We start from the raw sequence: 15,598 nt of genomic DNA, 5'->3' as shown, positions 1-15,598 counted from the left end.
TGGCGAGATCGACCTTGGCGACTGGGAGCCAGGGAGGAAGGCCAGTGCACTGGGCAGCAGAAGTGAGTGATCGCAGGTCCTGGATCACAGAGGACTCTGCAGCCCTTGGAAAGGAGTCTGATCCTTTCTTCTTGACCTCCCTTCACCCAGCGCCAGACTGAACGAGAAAAGAAAATATGACCATCTTTCTACTTAACAACCCTTCAGGGGCTCCCATCGTTCTTAGAACAAAACCCAGAGAATCTCTTGCTCAGCAGAGGAACACAGTGGCTCACAAAGCAGGCGGGGAGGATGAGAGACAAGACGGAGAGGGACGCACAGCGTCTGAGGTGTCTGGAGGTGTGACCCGAGGACGCACCGGTAGGGCGGAGGTGTGCTGGGGAGGGGACGGAAGAAGCAAGGACAGCTTCTAGGTTCAGAGCTTGAGCAAAACCTGGAAGGTGGGGCCGTTGCCCAGGAGGCACGAAGGCTGAGCAGAAGAGAAATCAAGAGTCTTTTAAGGTGTGAACTTTGAAACTGCCCATCAGCTCTCCAAGCAGGCTGTTAACTAGGTGGTTAAACACACAGGTCTCAGCAAGTGGGAGAGGTCACAGTCACAGAGTTAAGTCCGGCAGTAACCACGACCTCTGAAGCCGTGGGCCTGGATGGGAGCATCGGATGCAGGACTTCTCATCCTCGGCACTGCTGGCGCTTAGATGAGACCGCTGTGTCTGCGGTGGGGCCATCCTCTACGCTGCAGGATCCTGGACAGCAGCCCAGGCTCTTCCCACTAGACACCGATAGGAGTCCCCCATCCTCCCAAGAGGTGACAACCAAAACTGACCCACACTGCCCGTGTCCCCTGGAGGGCATACTCGCCCCTGTGAGAACCACTGGTCTCAAGATGACCATGCTGAGTGAAGTAAGTCAGACTGAGGAAGACACGTATCATACGCTATCACTTACATGTGGCATCTAAAAAACGGATACAGGGAATTCCCTGGCAGTCCAGTGGTTAGGACTCAGAGCTTTCACTGCCGAGGGCCTGGGTTCAATCCCTGGTCAGGGAACTAAGATCCCACAAGCCGTGCAGCACAGCAAAAATAAGTAAATAAAAACAAATAAATAAAAAATAAATAAATGATATAAATGAACTTACTTACAAAACAGAGACAGACTCGCAGACATAGAAAATAAACTTACAGTTACCCAAGGGAGAAGGGGGGAGGGATAAATTAGGAGTTTGGGATTAACAGACACACACTACCATATATGAAATAAAGAACAAGGACCTACTGTAGAGCACAGGGAACTATATTCAATATCTTGTAATAACCTATAATGGAAAAGAATCTGAAAAAGAATAGATTATATATATATAATCGACTATATATATAATATATATAATTGACTATATATGTTATATATATAGTCGACCATATAGGTAATATATATAGTCGATTATATATGTGATATAATCGACTATATATTATATAATCGACTATATATATAATATAGTCGATTATATATATATTATATATACTGACCACTGAACCCTAAGAAGGACCAGGCCAATGAGACAGAGGAGAGTACAGCAAAGTAGGAGGAAATCCAAAATAGTGTGGTGTCCTTGGCTTCTAGTGACAGCCGTCTCTCAAAAATCAGGCAAAGACTAGCAAATAACTGCTACTGAGATGGCGTACAAGGACGACTGCGGCTGACAGGATGACCAGGACTCAGGCACGCCGTCTTCTCCACATGGAAGAAATCTAGAGAGGCTTCACGGAGGAGGTGGCACTTGTTGGCGCAAGAAGTCAGGCAACGTAGAAGAGAAAGGGGCTACTGCTTGAGTGGTACTGGAGGCAACGAACGGGAGCAAGAGGAAGGTACGGAGGTTTCCCAAAATACCGGCCGGGGGATGCTCTTGCTATCGTGGTACTTAGGAATGAGGATGCTGACAGCAAACAAGAGTACCGGAGGGCCGGTCCGTGGAGAGAATGCGGCTGCCTCAATCCAGCAGAGGGAGGAAGGAGCCGCCCGAGCACTCTGGACCAACGTCACTCTTTGGGCCACCAGTGTAAGGACAGCTGCAGTGGTTGTGCATCCTGGCTCCAGGACTGCCCCCAACAAAAGCGGGGAGACTGGAGGACCAGAGCCCTCCCTTTCTGACTTGCTTCTGCATCATCCTAGACCCCCTACCCCCCCCGCAGGGGCTCCGTCTGGACCATCAGGAATTGGAATTAAGGAGGCCCTCATGAGCTTCTGGCTTCTTTTCTTTTGTTTCATTTCATCTAAGCTGACAAGGAAGGGCACACGCTCCTGGCAGATCACGCTCAGAACCCTGAACTGTATGCAAGTGCTGACAAAACATGCCAGAGGCCGGATCCATTTCACTGCCCTGTTCTGCCTTCCTTCCACAGCATTACCGTGAACGTGCATTTTATTTGTTTAACTGAAAACGTTTAAAAAAAAAAAAAAGAGCAGAGTTACAGGCCTCACTTTGCTCCTAATTAATTATAAGAAACTCTCTGAACCAGAGATTCCTCAGCTCTGAAATGAGGGTATTAAATTATTTATGAGGTTTCATCCACATCAAAAAAAAAAAAAACCTGAGGAATCATTTTCCTGTTGACTTCCTTTGTAAATTCTAAGGGAAAACACCTTGCAAGGAACTGAACCAAGAACTTGCAAAAGAACTGGTGGGGGAGGGAAGAGGGGAGGGGAGGGGGGAGATAGGAGGAATGTATCTCGTCCTGCAGCCAACTGAGCAGAGAAATGTATCCAAAGCGCGCATTTTTTCCCCCAAAGTTGCCATAATGATTAACATTTCCACTCCGGAGAAATTCAGTTGTATCATCCTGAAAATAATGTGAAAAATCTAAAGTATGTTTTCCGAAGCCACGGTGCATGACAGAGGAGCCGCGGTTTCCTCCTGACTCCTTTTCTTTTTCTCACTGAGCCCTGAATTAACTGGGCCAAGAGCCAGGGGCTAAGACACATTCTGGTCCCAAAGGCACGGGTGGGCTGCAGCGGTTCACCGTACCAGAGAATTCCAAAGCACTTCATTTGCTCCGTATGGGGTTCAAGTTCTTCGTGATGAAGCTGCTGTTTCCTGCATTACCCATACTGTGCTGACCAGTGTTTTCATATATTGAGATGATTCATTCCATACCAGATTTTAAATCCTTTAAATCAGTGCTTCTCAAATGGCGCTGATTTCGCCCCCCTGCCCCAACCCTGGGACACCGGGCAACGTGTGGAAACATTTTTAGTTGCCAGGACTCCGGGGAAGAATGCTACTGGCATCTGGTGAGGCCAGGGGGGCTGCGAAACATCCCACAGCACGCAGCGTAGCGCCCCCTCCGCAAAGAATGATTTGGATCAAATGTCAGTATCACCAAGGTTGAGAACCCCGAACCTGAACCGTACTAAAATTTCTGTAATTCTGCCCAAGGTATGTATACTGTATACTTTCATTTTCCAAACCATTTTTATTCTTTTCAAAGTGATACACGTACACAGGGGAGGCGAAAGACTCCTCCTTTTTCACTGCAAGCTTTCCAGCACCAGCTATCCTCAATGCTACTTCACAGAGCAACCACTTTCAAACCTTAGAACTGCTTCTGTTGTTGGCAGTGCTGCCTAGTACGGACTCCCATGTTTCTAAGTAAGCTGCTTATAATGTATCCTATCAACATCAGATACCACTTAACTTGATTTTCTCACACATGGAAGAGGAATTTTGGTTTTTTAAATTCCGATCACCAATCCTGGACTTACCCTCCCACGTTTCCCCAACAGTATAACATTTGGGGGGTTAAATCTAGACGGCACACGTATTATTTTGACAATGGAATCGGCACCGCTGAGCAAGCAGTACAGTGTGATTATGATTCCTTTCTTATGCAACTCTTACATTTTCCTGGGATTATTAGTTGCCTCTGTTTTTATTTTCTTTGATAATTCCTCCAACACCCTCCACAACCTTTCAATTTTTAACTCGGATAATCTGTCAGTTCCATGTCTATCCTGCCCTCACCCCCACCCCCCTCTCCCCAAATGTATACACACCAGACCTTCCTCTGGTCTCTGCTCCAGTCTGTACTTGTCAGAGGTGGGTCGGCTCAGAGCAGATGCCCCGAGATCACACCAGCATCCTGAGAATTCCTTCCGCCTCCTTCTGTTTCCGGGACCCCAAATCTTCCCCTTTCTTGGATTACTCTCTCGTTCTGATGGGACCCATTCTCTAGTAGCTTCCTGAGAAGTGATGTATGAGAGCTAAATTATACTGATAGCCTGAACATGGAAAACCACTTTATGCTACTCTTAATTAACAACCAGGGAGGGAATGACTTCAAAATTGAGTGAAAATAAATTTTCATAGAATTCTAAGCTCAGTCTGTTTTCTAACTTAAGAAATATGATGTCATTCTGATTCAAAATCCTTCCTATGACTTTTTTTTAAATCCAGAAAGTGCTTAGATACTGCCTTTATCCCTGATTTTCTAAAATGACACGATGATGAGCCTTCATGTAGTAATTTTTTTGATGGGCTGAATTTTTATTCACTGTTCTAGTCACTTGGTTTGAAATTTCTCTTCTTCAGACTTGAGGTATTTTCCCCTCCCTCTCTTTCCTGGAATACCTGTTAGGCAAAAATCTAGCTAACCATCTCCCATCTGATAAAGCTTTCCGCACTGTACCTTCATTGTCTAGAAAGGTCTTCATTTAGCCACGTGTGACTACTGAGCAGTTGAAATGTGGCCAGTACGACTGAGGGCCTGACTTTTACACTGAATTTAATTTTAATTCATTTAATTTAAAGAGCCACATGTGGCCAGTGGCTACCATACGTGACAGCACAGATCTAAAGACTACGACACAGAGGAAGAAAAGACAGCGATGGAACATCAGTGCCGACAGCACCCACCCCGAGATGACGTTAGACACGAGTTCAGAAGAAAAACCTGAGGGCAATTTCCAAATCCCCGCCGTTACTATTTCCAATATAAGGTTCTGTGATTTAATTCCTTAGGGCCTCCTTCCTCGTTAAGAACGTGAGGACCTTTCAGAATGCTATCACACAAGCAGGAGCAGCCCTCCGCACCCAAGACTGGATTTTATTACACCCAGTGTGTAAACAGGGCAACCCAGGGCCCTCTTTCATCTGAGGTGAGATAGGAAGGTCCCTCACAAAACAGAAATTTGTACCGTACTCACAACATCACAGCAGTAAATAGCAGTGAGACATAAAAAATAACAAAACACAAGACAACTGGCAGGCTGCTAATGGCAACTTCTCTGAATGCCACCTCACGACGGCAGTCGGGGAGCCCTCACCCCATCACGCCTGGGTGTAGACCACGGCTCTCCACGTATGCTTCGGCAAGAAACACTGCTTCTGCACAGCGGATGCTCCAGGGGATAGAAACTAGAACAGCACGCAAGGCCTTCTCTGTGCATTCATCCATTCGCTTACTCATTCAACAAATGTCACAAATATCGTAAACTGTCACCTATCTGTTAGCAACAACCGAGAGAAAACAGCACAAAACCAAACTGCACAAGTCCTGTGCACCTGCCACAAAGCCAACTAGCCTCTGGTTTCATCAGACTCCCTGAGAACCACTTTATCACGGCTGAGTACAGAACACAGCCTGCATGCCACAGCTGTGCCTTCAAGGCAAACAGCACGATCACAACCAAAGGAAGTCACTCTTCGTTTTTAAACTTTGAAGAAAAACAAACGTAGCACTGTAGGTGTAGGGAAATAAATATTCAGGAAACATCATTCATTTTTAATTTAAGAATCAATGGGGAAACATATTTTCTTCATATACTCTTCAGGTAAGTCATTTAATATCCATTCATTCCTGCAAAATGACATTTTATTATGCTTGCAGGTCTTACAAGTTCAGCGTCAAAGTGTGAGTTATTCAAATGAGGAGAAAAAGCGACACTCACCGAGACACATATAAACTTGATTTCTTCTTTAAAGCGTTACGACACTAACAAGCACTTAACGCTTGTAGAATTGGCAAAATCAGGATTGTGAGCGTGCGCTGACGTGTATGAGCACATATATACGGACATGTGTGTCATTTGCCCATCGCCCCACCACAGCAGACTCAACCATACACATGTCACACGTGACGAATGAAAAGCACTTTCCCAACTCACACCACGATATGCCAAATAAATCCCATATACAAAGACCAAGACAGGTCCTGTCACATGAAAATCTGGTATGAGAGAGGTAACGTAACATGACCCAATTGGGCTTACACTTATATAATCCATCCAGAGCTAGCATCAACGGGAAAAAACCACAAAAACTTTAATAAGGTATCAGTCGCACAATATTTGTTTGTAAGCGTTAAATTTTATTCAGTGGCATGAAATTTTATTTAGTGAGAGAAAAAGAATCACAACGTTTAAAGATGATACATTGAAGTATTAGGATAGGGACTTCCCTGGTGGCGCAGCGGTTAAGAATCCGCCTGCCAACGCAGGGGACACGGGTTCGAGCCCTGGTCCAGGAAGATGCCCACGCCACGGAGCAACTAAGCCCCTGCGCCACACCTACCGAGGCTGCTCTCTAGAGCCCGCGAGCCACAACTACTTAAGCCTGCGCTCTAGAGCCCGTGCTCTGTCCGCAGCGAGAGAAGCCACCGCAATGAGAAGCCCGCGTGCAGCAACAAAGACCCAACGCAGCCAAAAATAAATAAATAAATAAATTTATTAAAAAATAAATAAAGTATTAGGAAAGCATGATCTTTCTTATTCAGCAAGTTGTCAACTAACAGCAATCTGAATCTCTCCCCGCAGATATAACACCAAACTATCAATGTAATCTTCAGGTGACACATCAATTTCTGGTCTATAGATGACACAATGAGGGTGCCATGGGGTAGGAAAGAATGCCAGTGAATCTCGTCCTCAACTCCCAAAGCACTCTCTCCACATTCTGCAATGAGCACTAAGCGTACTTTTAAATGTAATTGTCAAGCACGTTATTTATTCACTGAAATTATCACAGAAGTTTCTGAACGCCATATGGTCCTGGTGTTCAGGTTTCAGTTTCTATGATGTGCAAACACATCCTACTCCCCCAACCCTCACCTGGAAAGGGCAAGTGTACCGTCCTCAATTTCATTTAACAACACAGCAAGCAAATCCCTTTGGGAAAACAATTAAATTCAACTCTGTGCTTACCTAAATACCTCAAAATCTAGGACACCAATGGCAATGCTCAGCTGACGCGAGAACAGAGTATTAAAACACACGCACACACACACACAAACAGGCACACAAACACATCTTGCTATTCACAAACCAAAGTGCTCCTTCAAGTGTCAACCTCCCTATTTAGGAGATCAGAAAGATGTCCTAGGTAAAAATAAAAATTTAAAACTAAAACCAAAACACCCAACACTCTCACACAAATACACTAGAGCTTCACCATACTGAAAGACGCTCAAGAAGCCTCATAAGGCAGAGACCAAAACTATGCAACTCTCTGATCCTTCCCCCTTTGGAAACAAGATGCCCTCAAAGTGACTTAAACCCCAGCCTTTTCCAAAAGTGGGGAAAAAATTTTTTTTATTTGTCAAATTAACGACTGGGAGGTGTTGGGTCACTAGGAATTCTGTTTCAGTTTGCACTGAGGGTCAGTCCTGCCCCCAAGTCTTTAGACCAGTGGCTCCCAGCTGGGGAAGACTGCGGTCTCCAAGAGATGTCTGGTGACATCTGGAGACGTTTCAGGTGGCCACACCTGGGGCTGAAACGGAGGGTTTCTCCATCACCAGCCAGCTCAGGCAGTTCAGCTCACAAACACGTCTCCAGTCTGTCTACAGCTGCCGCACGCACCCCACAGACTCTGTCTGGCCCTGCCGTGCCTCACCCCCGACCCCCAATCTTCTGCCCCGGCTGTTAACAAGCTCTCCTAACTGGTTTCACATTCTCCAGCCTTGCGCCTTTGAGAGAACGCAGGCGTTCAACCCTGAGAACCGTATCGCCGGTAGCATCTACAAGTCACCTGTCCTTCTCACCCTGTCTGCAGGCTCCCCACTGGATCCACGCCTTGCTGCCAGGGGCATTTCTTCCACGCACACCCCTGGGGTCCCATAGTGAAAGTGAGAACTGAGATGCAGCTCGGCCTTAGCAGCTCTTCTGGCTGGGATACGGACATGTCCTGTTATTCTACCCAGGATGCACTTGGCCTGGCAACTACGAGCTGGGGAACTGCGACCAGAAGGGCTGGGACAACCCACCCCTGGCCGGCTGTATGCATCCTCGGGCCAGGCTTCCCCACGCCTCCAGCTCCAGGTAACTGACTGAACCCTCACAACAACGTTAGGGGCGGCCCCCACCATGCACACGCACAGAAAGGACAGAGAACCCTCCCTGGCACAAACAGAACACCACTAAGTATTGGATAAAACTCCTTTCACCACCGTGGTCCACACATTCCGGAATGAGCTTACAGCCTCGTCACCAAGTATACGTGTGGCCCCAGACAAGAGCCTGTGAGCCTCGTACTTCGCTCTCCCTGTAAAAACCGGACGAAGGGCGCCTACGTTACACGACTGTCGGGAGGAGGAGAGACCCTGATTGTAAAATACACAGCACAGCTCCTGGCCCATCAGAGCCCTTAATCAGAGGCCATTACCACTGGCTGTTATTACCGGGGAGTAGCCAAGGCCCTGAAATGATCCAGAAGAGTCACTCCAAATCTTTCCTTCTCATAAAATCGCGAAGTAGCTATTCTTCCTGCACTAATTCTTTACACTCGTTTAGCGGGAGACCCAGAAGAACTTTTACTTCAATAACCTTGATTTCATTTCCTGCTTTTCAGCTAAAGTTATGAAGCATAATCAAGGCTCTGAGGCCCAGTTTTCAATGGAGTTTAGCGGAAAGTGCTCTACCACTCTGGTGGAGATAGAAAAAGAATTTCTTTTCCGCTCCATTCAATGTACCTTTAAGCCCAGGAATTTATTTTTTAATGGCTTTTCTCCCCCAGTAAAATTAAATGATTCAGGACTTTTGTTCATTGTTACGAGTCTTCCTTTCATAGACTGGTTTCTAAAGAACTTTAATTTTCATGCCTGAAAGGCCTCAACAGTTTAACTGGGGTCTGCTCAGCAGCTGCTTCTGACACTGTCCTCATCACACTAAATTTAGACATACACTTTGCCCCGATGGACTTCAGCAGGAAGCAGCCGCATTAAAGTAAGATGCTGCTGGCGCATCAGAATTCAAAGGCCACTGTAAGCCAACAACTTCCAAGAAGACACCGCACTCTCTCAGTCACTAAAATACCTCATTTCCCACCTGGGAAAAGAAAAGAAGAAGAAGATTGGAGGTGGGTCCCAAACACACACACACGCACAACATAGCAAAAATAACATAATGAACTGGGTCAATTAGGGCAAACAGAAGATAATGGCACGAAAAAATGAGACCAAGCTGAGAAAGGTGAGGACAGGACCCAAAGTTTGCCGTCAGACACAACGTTACATCAGTTGGAAGGGAACTCTATAAATCAGACTCTGAGTTTCCTAGACATCGATTCAAAGAAACAAATATAATTAGATGCCTGACTCACAGTATCCAAAAAATGAAGGAGACACAGATACCAAAAACACAGCCTCTAGAGTTTGCTGCACATGTAAAATTTCTCCCACGGGTCCCAGAGAGGAAACTGTGGACTTGGTACTACTCTACCCTCAGTAAATGCTGTCCACCAGATTTCCATTGGGTCACTTTTACAATAACCCTCGGTGTTAGACAACCACACAGCACCAAAGCACAGCTCAGTAAATCGAATTTACAAGTGGATAACAGTATGGTAGCAGCATGTAGGTCTCCGCACAGCCCAGCTTACTCCAAAGCTACGTCTTAGAAGTGTTCCAAGTCCCAACTGGGTGGCGGGTCTCCTGGGGTCACAGAAACACATGACAGTATATTGTAAACACATTTCGGTGCCAATAAATATACCACTTCTACAGTATTGTTTCTAATGGTTGCCTAGTAACCGACTGTATGGGCTGGATCATACTGTGATTCTCACCACTGCGTTCAACTGCTTGGTATTGTAAGCGATGCCCCAATAAAACAAGGAGAACCATTTTTTAAGTGTCAAAAACTTTTGTGAACCACCTACACTAAAGAAAAGAAAGCTGGGGCTTCCCTGGTGGTGCAGTGGTTAAGAATCCGCCTGCCAATGTAGGGGACACGGGTTCGAGCCCTGGTCCGGGAAGATCCCACATGCTGCAGAGCAACTAAGCCCGTGCGCCAACTACTGAGCCTGCGCTCTAGGGCCTGTGAGCCGCAACTACTGAGCCCGCGTGCCACAACTACTGAAGCCCGCGCGCCTAGAGCCCGTGCTCCGCAACAAGAGAAGCCACCGCAGTGAGAAGCCCGCGCACCGCAACGAAGAGTAGCCCCTGCTCGCCACAACTAGAGAAAGCCCGCCGCAACTAGAGAAAGCCCGCACACAGCAACAAGACCCAGTGCAGCCAAAAATCTTTTAAAAATTAAAAAACAAAGCTGCAATTTATTACCTGATGTTTAAGGGAAAACACCTAATAGCAAGAGTACATAATGGCAGTAAATTCCAAGGTGCCTTTGAAATTGTTTATGTTTCTGTTAATCACAATAGGGTCTAAAGGTATTTGCAGAATAGCACCACACAGGACACGTGAACCATGCCTGGTATGTGTGTGAACAAATCTCCAGGCTTCCTGAGAAATAATTACAAAATATGTGGCATTAAAACTTTTCCACAAATTCGAGTTGAGAACTTCAGGAAAAACATCACGAGCTAGCCATGACCTTTATTTCGGGACAGCAACGTATTCATCTGTCTTTCTGCTGGAGACGATCCTGGTTGATCCCCGTTGTCCCAAGGTAATTATTAACAGTGCTGCCTTTCCCTCTCAGAAGTGCCCCAATTTGGACAATAAATTATACGGCCGCTCGAGTCAACAACCAAGATGGCCTAGGTTTCAGAACAACAAGCTAGGAACGCGAAGGTCCCAGACATGGGTTTCTGCATCAAGAAAAGGAAAGTTACTAAACCTGGAGCTCCTAACACAGCGGAGCTGGTGGAAACGACCCTCGGTCGGAACCATGTGAACTGTAAGAGGAAGCTTCCTACTCTGCTGTCCTGAAATAATCCACTCCTTCCACACAGCCAGCAAGTGTAAGGACCAGGCCTCATCCTTCCCGCTCCTCGGGGACACCTGGCATTGCTGTTTCCGTAACCCTCTCCTCCACTGGCTCACGTAATGGCCACAGTTATCCAAGTGAATGGGTCCAGAGCAATCCAGCTGGACTGCAGGCTCCACGAGGGCAGGACCTGCCTCTGCTTTTAGTTCACCCACGCCTGGCAACTAGGAGCCACTCAATAAACACGCGTCGTATGAGTCAATCTCTTTCTCAGATCATTTCTCTGCTTCTTCTTCATCCTCAATCCACTAAAGGTAGGCATTTCCCCAACACCCCACCCTTGAATTTCTTTTTCCTGCAGCTCTGTTCTCTTGTAAGGTCAGCTAACACGGTGGCCCTCTTCGCAGGGAGCGCCAAAGCTCTCTTCTTCCAAGGCAGTATTTCCTCTGCCTGCTTCAGTCTCAACCTGGGTCCCTGTCCAGTCCCCAAAGGTCACTACTTCAAATGTAAGTGTCCATCTTCTCCCAGTCTCTCTTGACTATGTCCTATGCCTCACCAATTGTCACCCTTCACATCCAGGCCCAGAGCTTTGCTGCTCTCACCTTGGACTCATCCCTTGACCTTTTCTGACCCCCTCCCAACAACCCATCAATCGGGCCCCAAGTTTTATGCACAGAGCATCCCTAAACGTCACCTCTCTCCACGTCCACTACCACTCCCCAATCAGCCTCGGGATGAGTGCGTACAACTTCCCCCTGCCTCGTCTTTTCCCCTGCAAAGCCGCACATAAATCTTCCTAAACACGTAATGGATGACAGCACTGCTCCGGAAATACGTAATGGATGACAGCACTGCTCCGGAAATACGTAATGGCTGACAGCACTGCTCCGGAAATACGTAATGGATGACAGCACTGCTCCGGAAATACGTAATGGCTGACAGCACTGCTCCGGAAATACGTAATGGATGACAGCACTGCTCCGGAAATACGTAATGGATGACAGCACTGCTCCGGAAAACACCCAACCCACACCTTGCAGCTCCTGACTGAAGCCCTGGTTCCTACACAGCCAGAAAAGCAGGAGGCAGGGACTAACACCACGTCAAGAATAAGCTGTTAAACTACCGTAACCGATGCCCTCTACGGTAGCAGAGTCACCCCTCCGCACCCCAGTTGTGCCCATACTAAGCCCCAGAACCTGTGAATATGGCAGGTTCCTCGGAGCGGGGGAAATTAACTGTGCAGATGGAATCCAGGTCGCTAATCTAACCCTACAAAAAAAAGTTATCCTGGATTATACAGGTGGCCCAAAGTAATCAGGGGAGTCCTTTTAGTGGGGAAGAGGGTTTCAGGACAGCCAGTGTCCAAGCAATGCAATGTGAGACTCGGCCATGGCTGGCTTTGAAGAGGGAGTAAGGGGCCAGGGGCCAAGGAACACAGGCGGCTTCTGGAAGCTGGCAAAGGCAACAGAAAACAAAACACGACAAACATTTCCCCCAGAGCCTCCAGAAAATAAGTGTCCCTGCAGACACCTCAATTTTAGTCCAGCGAGACCCGTGCTGGACTTGTGACCTCCAGAACTGTGAAGTACTGAATGTAAGTCATCTGAAGCCACTACGTTTGTGGTCATTTGTTCCAGGAACCACAGGAAACAAATACGCCTTCTGCTTGCCGAATACCAGTTCCCTGCGTACTATAATCCGTTTAAGAGGGATTATAATCTGGGCGTCAGGGAACGTACGGTGCGATCCACGTGTGGTCTCTATAGCTGCTCGAGAAGCTGCAGCACCAATGCTGGCTGCAGGGAGGACTTCTGTCACTCCGGGTGGCATGAGGGGGAGGTGAGTGGGGACCCCGAGGGTGAGCACCTCCTTAAGTGTCATGCCTCTCCAGGGGGGCTCCCTCACCGCATCCCTGTCGGGGCCTCACTTCCTCAGCACCTGGCCCCAACTCCCTGTGGCCCCTGCAGTGCCAGGTTTCGTGTCCTATGGCCGTGCCGTCTATTCCCCGATGAGGATTCTGTTCTGAAAACCTGCGCTCTCCTTCCCGATGCTTCACCCCTCAGCCCGTCCCTTCAGAGTCCAAGCGAGTCTTGCAGCAGGCGGGGCTCTGGGAATGGACTCGCCCGTCCTGACTCATCCTCTGTGCCCGAGCCCCGAGTCTCTGCGGCCTCGGGGCGGGTGGGGGGGGGTGTCAGTGCCCACCGTTTCTTCCTCTGTTGGGCATCACTCGTTAATTCCTTTACTCTCCCATGTGCTCAGACCAAGCTTTATGAGATGCTCATTACCTACGAAGATCCGCTCGGCTCCTTTCTTCAAGGAACTCGGGACCTTTAAAGCAGGCAATGAAAAGCCCTCATTTCCTACTCAGCAAGCGACACTGTGGGCCTTATAACTGAGGTTCAGGAAGTTCTTTGAGAGATGATGACAAGTGCTGGTGAGGATGTAGAGAAACTGGAACGCTCACATGTCGTGGGTAGAAACGGAAAACGACACAGCCACTTTGGAGAACCGTCTGGCTGTTCCTCAGAAAGTTACACACGGAGTGGCCATATGGCCCGGCAATTCCACTCTGAGAAATATACGTAAGAGAAGTGAAAACATACGTCTACACAAAAACCTATAAACAATGTTCACAGCAGCTCATTCATAATAGCCAAAAAGTGGAAACGGCCCACACACCCATCAACTGATGAGTGAATAAGCAAAATGTGGTACATTCGTAACAACAAAATACCATTCAACAATAAAAAAAAGAGTGAAGTACTGATTCACGCAACCACATGAATAAACTCTGAAAGCAGTTTACTAAGGACTCCCCGGGTGGCGCAGTGGTTAAGAATCCGCCTGCCGATGCAGGGGACACAGGTTCGAGCCCTGGTCCGGGAAGATCCCACATGCCGCGGGAGCAATGGAGCCCGTGCGCCACAACTACTGAGCCCACGTGCCACAACTACTGAAGCCCACACGCCTAGAGCCCGTGCTCCGCAACGAGAAGCCACCACAACGAGAAGCCCGCGCGCCGCAACGAAGAGTAGCCCCCGTTCGCCGCAACTAGAGAGAGCCCGTGCGCAGCAACAAAGACCCAGTGCAGCCAAAAATAAATAAATAAATTTAAGAAAGCAGTATACTAAATGAAAGTTCAGACACAAAAGATACACATTATATGATTCCACTTGTTTGAAATGTCCAGAACAGGCAAATCCACAGAGACGCAAAACAGCTTGTGCTGCCAGGGGCTTCATGGGTAGGGGAGTAGTGCCAACGGACAGAGGGATTCTTTTTAGGTGATAAATGTTCTAAAATTGAATTGTGGTGATGTCTGCACAACTCTGTAAATTTACTAAAAATCACTGAATTGAACATGACAACAGGTGGATTTCGGTATGTCAAGTATGCCTCAATAAAGCCGTTTTTTAAAAAAAACCCTTCTGAGATCCTTCAAGCAAAGATTGCCTATGTGTACGTGCGCAAATGTACAACAAAATATACAGGTGCACTGTTATCACACAATCAAGAATCCAGAGACAACTTCCAATTTTTTTAAAAAATGAAAATGCTCCATTTGCTCTGTTACAAAGGATTTAAATAAGCTCACTGCCTCGAATATCAAATGCCTAATTTGCATAATTTAAGTTGGTAAGAGGCCTGCAGACAGGCTTTCTCATTCAAATTACACCTGAACAGTAAGGTTTATTGAATCAACTCTTATTTATACATAACATGATTTTCAGCCGGTTTGTGATGAAAACTGAACACGTAAAACATTTCTTCTTATGGTCACAACAGAATCCAGAAGACGAAACTCACTAGGGTATCTGCTTATTAGGACTCAAGCATCCTAACACCTGAAGCCCTAGTTTAAGTGGATTTTAAATTCAATATAAGTGGATTAAGAAATTCAATTTTCTGGTGTCACAAGTGACAAAAGCTTCAAGAATGACAGTAAAGTATATATTTTTAAATTGCCCAGTAGCTAATAAACCTGTCGTTGGGCTTCTTCCAGATGGTGTAAATTTCAGCACTGCTTTAAAAAGAAAAAAAAAAAAAAAGGACGTATGGAACTCACACACTCTGATGTCAGCTCATTTCTGTGAAAGAACTCTTCTATGTCGGACTGAACCATCATTATAAAATCAGAATTTTGTAGGGCTATTATTTTTCCCAGGTTCTGCAAAAGAACATGGTCACATCTGGTCAATCTTGGCAGCACACGTCCCACTGGGCAGAGTCAAGATCAAGGAAAACGGCGACAGCAAACGCCGCCAGGCTGTTTCTCAGCGCGAGAGGAGGAAGCAAAGGCCTGGACCCCGACCTCCTACCGCTTGCTAGCCGGACCCCGACCTCCTACCGCTTGCTAGCCGGACCCCGACCTCCTACCGCTTGCTAGCTGAACCCCTTCGACCCTGCGTATGAAACTCCTGACTGTAGCACCTAGACGGGTGTG

General features: G+C 47.1%; 1 protein-coding gene across 15 annotated transcripts in view; it reads right to left on the bottom strand.

The window, feature by feature from the left end:
- TBL1X (transducin beta like 1 X-linked) overlaps positions 1-15,598 on the bottom strand; it is a 271,015-nt gene that overhangs the window by 144,349 nt on the left and 111,068 nt on the right. For 6 of the 15 annotated variants that reach the window (XM_079910412.1, XM_079910413.1, XM_079910411.1 and 3 more), the window contains one exon: positions 4,056-4,236. The exons of 7 other annotated variants lie outside the window; for them this stretch is intronic. The gene's annotated coding sequence lies outside the window, so the exon portion shown is untranslated. Of the gene's footprint in view, positions 1-4,050; positions 4,237-15,598 lie in introns of all 15 variants that reach the window. 2 more of the 15 variants (XM_079910407.1, XM_079910414.1) reach the window with 1 other exon arrangement.

This window comes from Stenella coeruleoalba (genome assembly GCF_951394435.1).
Source record: "Stenella coeruleoalba genome assembly, chromosome: X".
Classification (NCBI taxonomy): Eukaryota; Metazoa; Chordata; class Mammalia; order Artiodactyla; family Delphinidae; genus Stenella; species Stenella coeruleoalba.
This window is presented reverse-complemented; position numbering and strand designations above follow the sequence as displayed.